The 13,345-nt window shown below is 47.5% G+C and overlaps 1 protein-coding gene across 3 annotated transcripts in view; it reads right to left on the reverse strand.

Annotated features, from left to right (window-relative positions):
- FGFR1 (fibroblast growth factor receptor 1) overlaps positions 1-12,456 on the reverse strand; it is a 93,767-nt gene extending 81,311 nt beyond the window's left edge. For all 3 annotated transcript variants that reach the window (XM_054998439.1, XM_054998438.1, XM_054998437.1), the window contains exon 1: positions 12,057-12,456. The gene's annotated coding sequence lies outside the window, so the exon portion shown is untranslated. The remainder of the gene's footprint in view (positions 1-12,056) is intronic.
- Positions 12,457-13,345: the final 889 nt, after the last annotated feature.

The following is a 13,345-nucleotide window of genomic DNA, read 5'->3' on the forward strand; positions in this document are numbered from 1 at the left end:
CAGTCTAGACCGACAGCAAGAAAAGTGGAAACCCACCCGGGAAATGAGAAAATATATCTGTATACTGGGAAATGCGAAAATATACAGATGTATTTTCTCATTTCCCGGGTGGGTTTCCACTTAGTGTGTGCAACCAAGCTTAAGGTCTGCCATGAAGTTCACTGGGGTGAGTGGAATTTGAATCCAAGTCTCTCATACCCTTCTCTAACCACCATACCAGGCTGGTCATTTGGTATTAAGGGGCAAGGCATGGCTTGGAGACTAGGTTCTCAAACTGTGAGAAAGGCCACTGCAGGAGAGTTTCCATCCCCAAGAACAGAGTAGGCTGAACACCTCCTGGCAAAGGATGTTTATTAGTCTCCATGGGGTCTATCGGGATACACAGATCCTCCAATGTTCCACTGTCCATCAGCAGAATTGCTGCTTTGTTCCCACAATTTCAAATGCACGGTTTTATGATGGGTCTGCACCGTTTCCTCCCATGGAAGTACTGGATGGCTGTCCAAATTTAGATTTTCACACATCCAGCAAAACACACAGAGCAGCATTTAAAGATTTTGCTAACATATATTTGGTGCTGGAATTGGGGGGAGGAAGCAGAAGGAAAAATTTAGAAGACTCATCCCTCTCACCTCCTACATGGTCCAACAGTTTGAGAAACAACCATAGGACTGTAACACACTGCACAGTTCTATGTGATATGCAGCAATTCTCCTGACACACACACACCCTGTTTAAGAAGTGTGTTAGGTAAGACAGTTGCCACTCTTAAGCATAATTCAGATTGAAAGGCACAAACTGTAGATAAGCCCTGACCTGGATGCTCCAGGCTAGCCTGATCTTGGACAGATCTTGGAAGCTGAGCAGGGTTGGCTCTGGTTAGTGCTTGGATGGGAGACCACCAAGGAAGTCCATAGGAGCCATAGGCAATGGCAAACCACCTCTGTTAATCTCTGATTTTGAAAACTCTATGAGGGAGTCGCCTTAAGCTGGTTGTGACTTGACGGGCACTTTACACACACTCAACAGTAAATAAAGAGCCAAGTCTGGAACACTGGAGGTCAAATCTCACTTTTGCCATGAACTTACCAGGTGATCTTAGGCAAAGCACCCTCAGCACCCCGCCCCCAGAAACACAGAGATAAGAATACTGACCTCTCTTACAACTCTGAAAGATATAACATGTATCAAGTTCTCTGAATGGTTTAAAGAGATATATGAATGCTAAAGCACGGTTTGCAAGAACCATGCAACTCTTCAAACATTACTAGCCTGCAAAAAAAAATTTATCAGCCTATCTGCTCAGGTATTAGTCATTTACGGTTCACTGGCAACCTGCAAAGGGGAACCCCCCAATTCCTTACCCATTTATGAAAACTTTGCAACTTGGCAGCCTGTAGGCAATTCTTTCTCAAAGAACACCAATGAAAAGCTACTTGTAAGCCTGACAAATATGTATGTTGCATTCAAGTTTCTACCCTCCTCCCACCCACCCCAATGCCTCAAAGCACAAATGAGTTGGGAACAAGTATTAAACCAGCTTGCTAATTATGCCATAACAGGATTCAGAAAAATTCCCCCAAAGGCTTCCTGTACCCCTGCGTTGGAACACATCGAGCCAGAAACAATTTGCTTAAATAAAAACATCTTTAATTGCATTTGGGGCTGAGGAAGGAAACCACACAGATTAATAGTTGAAGCAGACTCAGAAAAATCAACATCCAGGTATGCAAAACCAACAGCCTTCTCCCAAGGATGTGTACACAGGCCCCACAGAGAGACAGAAAGATGAATGGAAACACCTAGCCCTGATTCTTAAAAAAAAAAAAATTAGAGGCCTCCCAAGAAACTGTCTGGCTGCTTCCACACGAAGCAAGATCAACCATGTATGTCCAAGTGTTACTGCTCCTTCTGACACAGCTGAATATCAAGCTACCCCCAAGCCATCATGAGGCTCACTAGGCCACACAGCCACTTCCAATTCATTTAAATGAAACCAGGCCTCCCACCATCCCATCCCATGGCATCCCAGCAGCCAAGTGGTCCGAAGAAAACGGAAGTGCCTTGACACTGGTATGTGAGATGGGTTGTGAAGGAGCCAGTGTGCTCTGGAAGCAGCCTTTTTAAAATCAAAAAGCCAAACTATACCAAAATTCAGAGCAAGAGATCAATTCCCCTATTACCAAACTACTTACTCCCCTCCCCCGCCCCGAGAAAACCAAATCAAGCAGAACATTTTGGTCTCCATGGATACAGTGGGTCATATGCTTGAACTCCCTCAACTGGAGAGCCTAGGAAAGCTCAGTCTTCTGAGATCTTGGAAGCTAAACAGGGTTGGCCTTGGTTAGTAATTGGATGAGAGACCTTCAATGAAGACCAGAGCTGCAGAGGCAGGCAATGGCAAACCGCCTCAGTTAGTCTCTTGGTTTGAAAACCCCAGCAGGGGTCACCATAAGTCAGCTATGCCTTGACGGTACTTTCCACCACCATATACACAGAAGTACCCTATGCAGTTGTTCTAGCGCACTGGAGTAAATCTGCTCACTGTTAGCCCTTGAGTTATTGGCACCTGTTCACCCCATTTCCCTTTCTTTAAACCATCTCTAAGAAGCCCTTTAGTCCCATAAATTATTTTTGCCTGCTATTCCCCTTCACAAGCTTATTCTAGTATTCTACCTCTCCAATACAACTTAAGGATTTGATTTTTTTCATGGAGAGCCATATTTGCATTAAACCAAATTTAGCTCTAGAGTCACAGGCAGCAAAGTCCTGGGTGAGAATGGTGGACTAGGATCCGGGTTCTTCTGTGGAGCTCCCTGAGTGACCTTGGCTGGCCTCACAAGGTTGTTGTGCAGATAAAATGTGGGAAGGAAGAACCAAGTGTGCTGTTCTGAGCTCTTTGAAGGAAAGATATGATAAACATGTAGTACTAAACCAATAGATAAATAGGGGCAAGTGAATGAAATCAAGGTTTTCCTGGAAGACAGTAATTTAGCATCTCTTCAGTTGCAGAAGTGCCATATATTTTGGGCCACCAACTAGCTGGAAAAGAAACAGCAATCAAGGCCAGCCACTGTAACTGGAATGATACCTCCCCTTCCTCCCACTATTTAACATGGGACCCTCTTGCAAATCCCCATATATAACCCCCAATGAACTTAACAGAAAACTGGGCTCATTTATTTTTCTCAGGCTTGTGCAAAGATCTTCCCAGTGGATTCCATCCTATGGCCAGAGCCTGTCCATCTTCCACTCTACAGCCACTAGTATAATCCAAAATGGCTGCTTGGGGTGGCTGCTGTGGAAACACATACCAGTTCAGCTTCTATTTTTTTAAAAAATGACAGAGGCCTGTGCGGTGCAAAGGAACAGTACAACTTCTGAAAACAGGTGTGGCCTCTTCTGTGTTTTACCACTACTTACTCCAAAGCAGAACAGGGATTGCATGTGACTGAGGCCCCCCCTCCCCACCCAGAAGCTGATGTCTAGTTCACAAGCTGTGGTTTCTTTTCTATTCCACTCAGAAACTGTCTTGGTGTATTTTAATCCTCTGCAAAGATGACAATGGAGGGGCACCAATGCATGCCAGCCACCCCTGAGATTACGGAAGGAAAGTGCTCATTTGTAGGGGGAGATGGCCTCCTGCCAAAGAAATATGCGACAAGCCTCAACAGAGCCAAGACTTGGCAGACTCCCCATTCCCCTCTTTTCTTCCCCTTCCGCACAATCAATTTACATTGAGCAGAGCCAAGGGATGTACAGGCAGAAAAGGAGTACACAGGAATTGACTGGCTCAAGTTTGATGATGCATTTCAAACCTCCTCTCCCTGGGCCAATCCTGACATGACTTTTTTTTTAAAATCCAATTTTATTTCTGGTATTTATACGTCACCTCACTGCCCAAAGACATCCAAAGTGGTGTTTGACATTAAAATCAGCAATACAACCTGTCCATCAATAAATATTTACCCAAAGTACATATCCCAGTAGCAACTGAAAGGCCAGAAGATAGGCTTACTGCAAACCATTGTCAATGAAAGGCAAAAAATTCTTTGTCCCCTTCATTTGTTAGGTTTTTTTAAAGTAAAAATTTTTTCAGTAAAAAAAAATTGGATCGCATCACATTCCTTAGTTTTAAACACTTGCAAAGACCTTGGCAGCTCACTAGATTCTTCTAGGGCTCAGTAAGAAGCTCAGGAATAGCAAACAAAAATTGCCTGCCTTCAAAGAGCACATGCCCATCTCTGCCCATTGTCCTATGTACCACGGAGTCAGAAAACAGCAATGGGTGCATAGCATTGCACATGCGAAGTAGAACATCCTTGCTGGTGCATGGTATGAACTGAAGGGTACCATAGGAAATGAGTGATTTGGAATGCTCCTCCTGTATTAATGGTCAACAGATTAACATGGAAGGAGGGGGGCTTGAAAGGCAGGCAATATGAGAAACACTGCTCTGGCTTAACTATTAACTTCCCTTTTGATTACTAGCTTCAGCTTCCCTGCTTCAAACCCTGCCTCCTCCATAAGCTTATTCAAATACCCTTGGGAAAGTCACTCTCTCTTTGCTCCTCCAATCAGCTATATAGGGATAATTATTCTTACACTGACACACTGACCAACCTTACAGAGTTGCTGTATGGGAAGCATTTTGAACTCTAATTTAAAACAAAAAAATTACTGCCACAATCCTACATGTACATGGAAAGAAGTCCAGTTCATTCTAATAGAACTTTGCCTCCAAAAAAATGCAAGTAGCCTTGGAACACCAGATTCTCTGAAGAAAGGTATCTGTGCTGCATACTCAAGCCAGTTTAACCACTGTATCTTCCTGGGAATTATAGTTTAGAAAACGGGAACGTGAGGATCACCAGCCAAGGATTTTCAGCTCACATACAAATTTCAGGGTTCCTTGGAAGCAGCAATGACAGTTAACATAATTTAAAACCCATTTAGAATTGCACACACACAACAGAAAGCAAGTCCTCAGTCTCCGTACAGATGTGCTTTTCGGCAAGAGAAAACTGCCTGACGAACCTCACCTCTGAACATCTGGGTCCCATCTAAGCCACGCTTCCCATCTCCAAAAATAGAACTTTACCTTCCCACTGTGAGAGACCACTCTCTGATCATCAGCTTCTGCTCCCCAAATCTGCTCCAACTCAAAGTGTAGCTTCCGCTCCTAAGTGACAATATTATCATTTACTATCTCCCAGCTTTGTATACCTCGGACAGTCACAGAAACGTAACTGTCACTACCTGGTATTGTTCCACCATTTTTTTCATGTTGCTTTCCAAATAAGAGTATATAATTCCAGGACACTGTTTCCCAAATGTCCCAGATACACTTTTTCCTAAATTAAAACTGGAGATACATTTCTCTCTTGGCCCAAAAAGGTTAACTCTGAAGAATGGCAAGTAGCAAGACTTAAGTGACTCCAGAAGGCTGGATAATACTAGGCCAAATGGACCACTAGTCTAATTCAGCACAAGGCAGGTTAATATCTTTGGGAAACAGCTCTTTCAGTGGTACAGCACATTCTTTGTGCACAGAAGGGTCCAAGTTCAATTCCTGGATGTCACATTGCCAGTCTTTGGAAAGAAAGTCTTCTGTCAGAGACTGGGGAAAGGGCTTATCAGAATACTGAGCTAGATGAACCAATGGTATAAAGCTGCTTCAGATACTGATAATCTCACAGATCGGGCATGCAACAACTGACCTCTTAAAACTTACGCCTGCACACTAAACCAAGAAAACCTGAATGCTACCAACTTGCACAAAGTATTTAATTGAAGTAAATCTGCATACTTTCTTGTTTTAATTAATGTATTCTCCATCTCCTAGAAAGAGGACGTGCCATGAGCAAAGCCCCATCCACCAGTCATGGGAACTCCCAACTCAGTCACATCACCTCTGTTGTTTGTGAAACTTCACCAGGCATTATCATACACTTTCAAGCTCATCATATAGCCATAAGGACTAGAAACTTGTTTTAAAGTTGACATTCAAAACACCAAATCCAGCACATTCATGATACGCGCAGACTCAAGGCTGCCACTATAAAGAAAGCCCTTATTTTTGCAGCTCTCAAGCAGCCCGACAGAGGCTGAGTAAATCTTCACCAAATATTTCCCTCCAAGTTGAAATTTTACTCACAGTAATAAATAAACAGAACAGCACATCCTGTTTAGTCAAGATCTATGAGTTAGCAGTGGTTCATAAGAAGTGAATTTGCAAACTGAGAAGTACTGCATGTTAGATAAAGCAAGATGGCATGCAGTGTTTGATCTGTAACAGCTAATTCACATGCAAGAGTCATCAAGAGATAAATACACATGAGAGATTTAGTGGTAGAACCAGAATTAAATGAGAAGGCCCACCAGGCCAACACTGACACAAAACAGAACTATCTGTACACATACTTTGAGATCAATCCATACAATTTGACTAAGGGGAGTCAAGCACTGTATTCTCAAGGGATCGTTCTGTTTCCACAGCACTAGTCGGGTGATTGCCCTGACCTGGATGGCTAGCCTGATCTCGTTAGATCTCAGAAACAAAGCAGGATTGGCCCTGGTTAGTACTTGGATGGGAGACCACCCAAGTGTCATCACCAGGGCTTTTTTTCAGCTGAAACGCGGTGGAATGGAGTTCCGGCACCTCTTGAAAATGGTCACATGGCCGGTGGCCCCACTCCCCGATCTCCAGACAGAGGGGAGTTTAGATTGCCCTCTGCACCGCTCAGTGGTGCGGAGGGCAATCTAAACTCCCCTCTGTCTGGAGATCAGGGGGCGGGGCCACCGGCCATGTGACCATTTTCACCGAGGGTGATTTAAACCTTAAAAAACTCCCCCCTTGTTCCAGCTGACCCAAAGTGACGTCATTGTGTGGTCCTGAGTTCCACCACCTTTTTTCCTAGAAAAAAAAGCCCTGGTCATCACTACGCAGAAAGAGCAGGGACGGCGTGCCTATTGAGGCCAGGTAGGCGGTGGCCGCAGGCACGGGGTGCCGGAGGGAGCACCAGAGGAGGCGCGGCGGGCGGGAGCGTGCACCACAAAGGACCAGCCTCCTATCCCTCCCACCCCGCACCGCTGCCAGCACAAGCCCCCGGCCAGGCGCAGCCACCGCAGGCAGGCATCTGCGGCAGCGCAGGCAACCAAGCTGGAGAGCTCGGAGGCTGCCCGCCGCAGCAATCGGGCTGGCAGTGGCGCGTGCGCTCCCGTGATGACGTCACATGTGACATCATCACGAAGGCTGGTGCACGCACGCGTTCGTGCGCGTGTGGGGGCGCCCGGCTGGCCAGCCGTGAGCGAGGTAAACCCTTGCGCCGCCCCTGAGAAAGAGGCAATGGCAAACCACCTCTGAATGTCTCTTGCCTTGAAAACCCGAAGGGGTTGTCCTTAGTTAGCAGCAACCTGACCGCACTTTCCTCCTCCACCACCAGTTTGCTCACTGGGGGGCAGGGTTAGGATCTGCTTGTTTTCAGAAAGGACCTCCACGATGCCGGCTGGCACTGGCCTCTTAGTTCTTTCACAATGCGTACAACATTCAAAACTGAAATGTCTGAATGAAACACATACAACAATGCTCCTTTCTTCTAAAAGGTTCTAAGCAAAACTATTCTCTACACCTTAAAATCTGGTAAGGTTACCAAAAACAAGAGAAAGTCTCTTCTGGGAACCGCAGATGACCTTCTTTGATCGAGACCACAGGAAAGAATAAGGACCATTTTAGTTGAACAGAAGCCCCAGTTGAAAGCATTTCTTCTGTCCACACTACAATTTGTGGCAAAGCAGCACCACTCATCTGCTCCAGCAGGGAAATTCACGCTGATCTACAAGGTATCAAGAACAGTTGTTGCCTTGATTCAGAGGAAAGGGGGGAAATGTTAAACTGAGACTGTGGTACTTTACTGGACCACATGAACAAACTGCCTTATATGAAATCAAACCATCTGTCCATCTAGTTCAACTTCTTGTACAGGTAAGCAGCTCTCCAGGGCCTGTGCCAGAGCAGGATCTTTCCCCATCACTTGCTACTCGAGACTTTTAAATGGAGATGCCAGGGACTGGAACATGGAACGTCCTGCCTATTAAGCAGGTGTTCTGCCACTGAAGCCACCCCACCCCAACAGCTATCTGTGCACTGCATTTTCAGCCTTCCACCCCTCCAAGGAATTTCATACTCTGTTCATAGTTCCTCTTACTGCATCTCACCCTCACAACAACCCTTTATTGCAGAGTGGGCTGGGAATGAGTGGCTGGATTAAGTTCACCCAGCTAGCTTCATGGTTAAATGGAATCCGAATCCAGAACTCCACAGTCCAATAGTTCAACCACTACACCACAAAGACGGTTTTAAACAACTTGTGCCACTGAAAGAAAGGAAGATTTTTATCTCATACGTTGGGGAAACATAGCAGCTTATGCAGGGCATTAGACTGTCCAAGTATCAACCGGTTCTCTGCACACAAACATATTTCACCTGCTCTGTCAAACTACCTTAAAACAATGGACAGCTCAGACCTTCGACTTGCTCACTTTGAAGTAAGCCTCACTGATCGAAAAATGGAAGAATCACCAGTTCAAAAAGCTCCCATTTCTATTAAGTCACCTGGCTCTCTCTGCCTTAGCTAGGAACCAGCTACTTGTACCATGTTTCTGACAGAAAACATAATGCAACCTGAAAGCTTCCATACAACTGCCTGAAAAATATGCTGTGGCTGAATTGAAGGTGCTGTACCACCTACTGCATTTCATACTCCACAAAGATTTTGCTCTGGTAGCTTCCTGGGTACCAGAAAGATGGGCATATAGCATAGTATCAGTATTAGGGATGAGAGTGTCGGCATTCCAGCATTTGAAGGACCTCCCCATGTCTCCAGAAAGCATTCAGTGGCTCATATCCCTGTAGATCATACAACCTCTACATAGGGAATGTATCAAGTCTATATTCTGTCAAGCAGCGAGCACAGTGTTGATACAAAGTATTAAAAAAATTGCAGCAGCAATTGTCAGACAAGATACATATTTCTTCCACTTTAATATACTTAAAAGGCATTTCTTGAAAGGGTAACCGTGAGTAGACCAGGTCTGCTAAACTAGCACTGAGGAACGGTGGCTACAATCAAGGTACAGGTCAATTCTTTAAAGGCAGAAAAGATGCCAGAAATCTGAGTTTTGCCGTTGGGAGAGTATTAATGCATGCTGTTAGATGCGAAAGGGGATGAAGCTACTTTCAAGACTGGCACTGTCTGCATGCTGGCTTTAATGAACTTGTGATACCTGTTTATTTAACATCGTACAAAATCTCCTTCCATCAACAGCAGCCCTCCAGACCTTGGAAAAGCTTCTCCCGGAACTCTTCTTCGACAACTTGGGGTAGTGCAAAGCAGTATTTAAGACGTTAAAACAAAGGAGTGCTGCAGAATCTTAAAGAGGAACACATTTATTGTGGCAGAAGCCTGAGGAAAGTGGATTTTGTTCCAAAGAGCTTTTCCAGCAACAGATCTCTTCACCTTTGTTGGTTAGTCTTAAAGGTGTGCTACTGGACTTTTTACTATTTTGCAACTACAGACTAACACGGCTAACTCCTCCGGATCTTCAGCTGGGATCCTTCATGTTTTTAATAAAATCAACTAAGAGTGCAGTCCTAAACAGGCTTGTTTAGGAGTTACAACTTTGCTCAGATACCATTTTGGAATTTAAGATGTTAGTCATGCCTTTTAGTGCTTCTTTCTTTGGCAGTGCATGCAGGTCTGTGGCTGAGATCTTAAAACACAACAGACAGTTAAGCCCTACTGAATTCAGCAAGACACCTCTGAGCACATACACCTAGCAGGCATATGCTTGCTATGGGTTTGGAGCCCACTCCCCCATCCTGTTGCCATCATATTGCACACATAACAAATGCCAGAGCTCATGTGCTGTAGCAAACACAGCAAAGAAACTCCCAGCACTTTAAGACTTAATCACAACACAGGCTTTTGAGGACAGAATCCTATTCCTATGCAAGAGGAAAGCAGGCTGTAGTCCGCAAAAGCTTATGCTGGAATAAAATATTGCTAGTCTTGAAAGTGCCGCAAGATTCCAGTTTATTTCTGCGGCAACAGATTAACACAGCTACCCCTTGAGGAAGATAGGAACAGGTCACGCTGTTCTTATCTTGTATATGTATTTGCACAGAAATGTCACAGACCTCCTGTGCCTCTTATATTTCATGGCCTTCTGGTTGTATTGCTCCCAGGTTTTTTCCCCCCTGTGTATATTTGCCAACTGAGCACATCTGAGAAAGTAGGCTCGCGTTCATGAAAGCTTATGCCACGGTAGATCTGTTAGTCTTTAATGTGCCAGGAGGTGCTTTGCTCTTCTTTTTTAATGTAAGAAGAACATCGTCTCCTCCCTGTAAATACCCAGATCAGGTGGAAGAAACACAAAACAAAACTCAGATGCAACTTCTAAACAACAGAAGTCAAGAACATCTTGTCCATGCGGAGAGCACTGTAGAAAATAGCAACGGCCAGGAGTACCATTCCTTCTTCTGAGACAGCCTTAAGAAGAGCGAGGAATGTATTTGTCACCAGAAAGCTACCAGGTATGAAGGCCAGCTTGATGCCTGCTCCTTTGTAAACACAAACACCATACATTCTTTCTGGACAAATGGATTTTAAATGTTAATAGAGAAGTCCATATCTAGGGCCAAGACAAATTGCGCATGCTGAAACACTGAGCAACACAGAACTGACGAGCTTGGTCTTGTGGGAGCTTTATCTAAGAAGACATTGAGGAAGCCTCCCCTCCTTCACAATGTCTTTAAAATGGATTGTCATAATTACTGCTAGTGCAACCCCCCACTTGCCCCTGAGGAGGCCACATGCTCCCATAGACACCAGCCAGATACAGATCATACATTTACCACCCAGTTAATCCAGAATTACCACTCACGGGGACTCTTCCGGAGCAAGTGTGGTACTTTACAGGGGAACATACATCAATCAACACTTCCCCCCACACACATACAATGTAGATTCTGACAGCCAGTAGAAGGGAAACAAGGATAAGCAGGGAGAGAGTGTGAGAAAGGGGAGTGACACATCCTTAAACTTCGGTTTCTCTAGGGATCAAGATTAAGGGGCTAATCCAAAATCTTCAAGGGACACTAGGAATGAAGGGAATCAATCAAATTCAAACTCAGATCAGGCCAGGGCTCAACCCGATCTACTGCCTTCCCAGTTCTGGAGGCTCAGCCCCCAGACAGATGTTCCCACAGTCACAAAGAGCGTCTCTGAACATACGGAGAGTGCCTTTCCACAAGCCACTGCACCAGCTGTGGGCCGAGGAGAGGCGAAACCAAGCAGGAGGATGTGAGCAGGTAGGTCTCAGCCCCAGCATTTAAAAAACCCAGTACCGACCACAAAGCAGGAAAGCCTTTAACCACGCTCACCGCAACGATTTGTGAGCAAGGTGGTGTGAAGGTCTCACCTATCCCCGCTGGACGATCGCAAGCGCGCTCGTCTCCCCTCTCCGTCCAGTCAGACGTGCGCCCCGAGACTTTTCCTCCGCTCACCCCGCCCTCCTGCAGCTGTGCAGAGCCACAGCGGGCGCCCCACGCAGCCCTCGTCCCTTGTACGCGGACGCCGCGCTCAGGGCTTCCCCCGCGATGGAGTCCCGACTCTTGCGCGACTCGCACAGGCCGTGGATAACCGAGCGAGAGAAGACGGGCTTCCAGGCCTTGGAGCCGCAATCGCTGCACCGCCAGGCACCAAACGCCGGGGGCGATGGCGAACCTCGCTCAGCTGGAAAGCAGCGGGAAGTTTGCCAGTTTTCTCCCCCCACCCCGCCAAGTCTCCTCGGAAGAGACTGGAAGGAAAATGGGGGGGGGGATACCGGAGCCGGGGATTTTTCACCCACCCCCACCCGGATTAACAGAAGGCCCTTCCCGAGCCCTCGGCTTGAAATCACAAAGTTTGGAGGAAAGTTTCTCCGACCATCGCCGGCTCCCGGCTGCTGCACCAGGAGTCAAGGCAAACGCGCCAAGTCGAGGGAGCCCAACTTACCGCGCTGGCTCGGCCCGCTCCCGCAGAAGGAAGCCGGAGGGGGGGACGGCCCCCCTACTCTGCCTACGGCCAGAGCTACACCAACAGGTCCCGCCGGCTGCGCCCGAAGCGCTCCTCCAAAAAGCGCCCGCAGCCGGTGGCCGCAGGAACAATAGGCGCGCGGTCCTCCTCGGCTCACAGTCCCGGTTTCATCGGCCGCCGGCAGCCGCGACTGGGGGGACGCGAAGCGCCGCTTCAGCCTCTGGGCTGGGATGGCGGCCGGGCTGGGAAGGGAGGCGCCGCGCCGCGGTCCGTGCCGGCTCTCCGTGGTGCGCTTTCGGAGCGCAGCGCCCTTCCCTCGCTACAGCAGCCGGTGGCCAAGGCGAAGCGTTCCCGCAGCCCAGCGCCAGTCCGGAGAGCAGCGAACGAGCGAGCAGCACTGAGGCACTCCCACACCTCCAGGCCGGCCCCTCCTCCCTTCTCGCCGCCGCCGCCCCGCCTGCCTGCCTGCCTGCGCCGCCGTCTCTCCACCGTCCCTCCCGCTCCGCAATGCTGCTACTTCGCTGCCTGCCTGATGGAAAGCGGAATGGAGACAGGAGCGGCCTTTGCAAAGGGGGCAAGCAGTTCCAACTCCGCCGGAAGCGCCCGGTGTAACGCGCCCCGCATGTTTACTCGGAAGTAAGCCCCTCGCAGCGCTGGGCGACTATTTCCCTACCAAGGCTGGCCGAAGCTCCGCTGGACTCTGTTTGGGACGTGGCTTCCGAATAAACAAGCACGGGGTCGAATGGTTCGTCTGCTCAGGACTGCGGGGGTCTCTGAATGTCCGCTTGGAAGGATGCCCCTGGGCCTTGCTTCCACGTAAACAGACACAGGAGAGCGATTGTCTGCAGCCCAAACCTAGTCGGAATTAAATCCCATTGAGCTCAATGGAGCTCCCCCTCCCAGTAAAGCTGTAATCTTATGCCGACTGAGGTGAGAATGCTCCCCATCGATCACAGAAGGGCCCTCCTTCCGAGTAAATATGCTTAGAGATCAGGCTGCGTTTGGACTTAGGAATGCAAACTCCAACCCTGCGCATATTTACATGGAAAAAAATCCCACTCTGCTCAGTAAGATTTATTTCGAAGTAAACAGGTAAATCTGACTGAATTCCTATGGGGTTTACTTTTGAGCCAAGAGCAGGCCGATCATTTTATTTACAGGAAAATTTCCCTCTGAGCAGCTGCCCAAAGAGGGCTGCTGCAGCTGAGGAGCAAGCAGAACCAAGTCCTGTCACCTCTGTCAGTGTCTCAGGGACGGGGCTCAGCAGT

Source organism: Eublepharis macularius, chromosome 14, assembly GCF_028583425.1.
Source record: "Eublepharis macularius isolate TG4126 chromosome 14, MPM_Emac_v1.0, whole genome shotgun sequence".
In the NCBI taxonomy this organism is placed as follows: domain Eukaryota; kingdom Metazoa; phylum Chordata; class Lepidosauria; order Squamata; family Eublepharidae; genus Eublepharis; species Eublepharis macularius.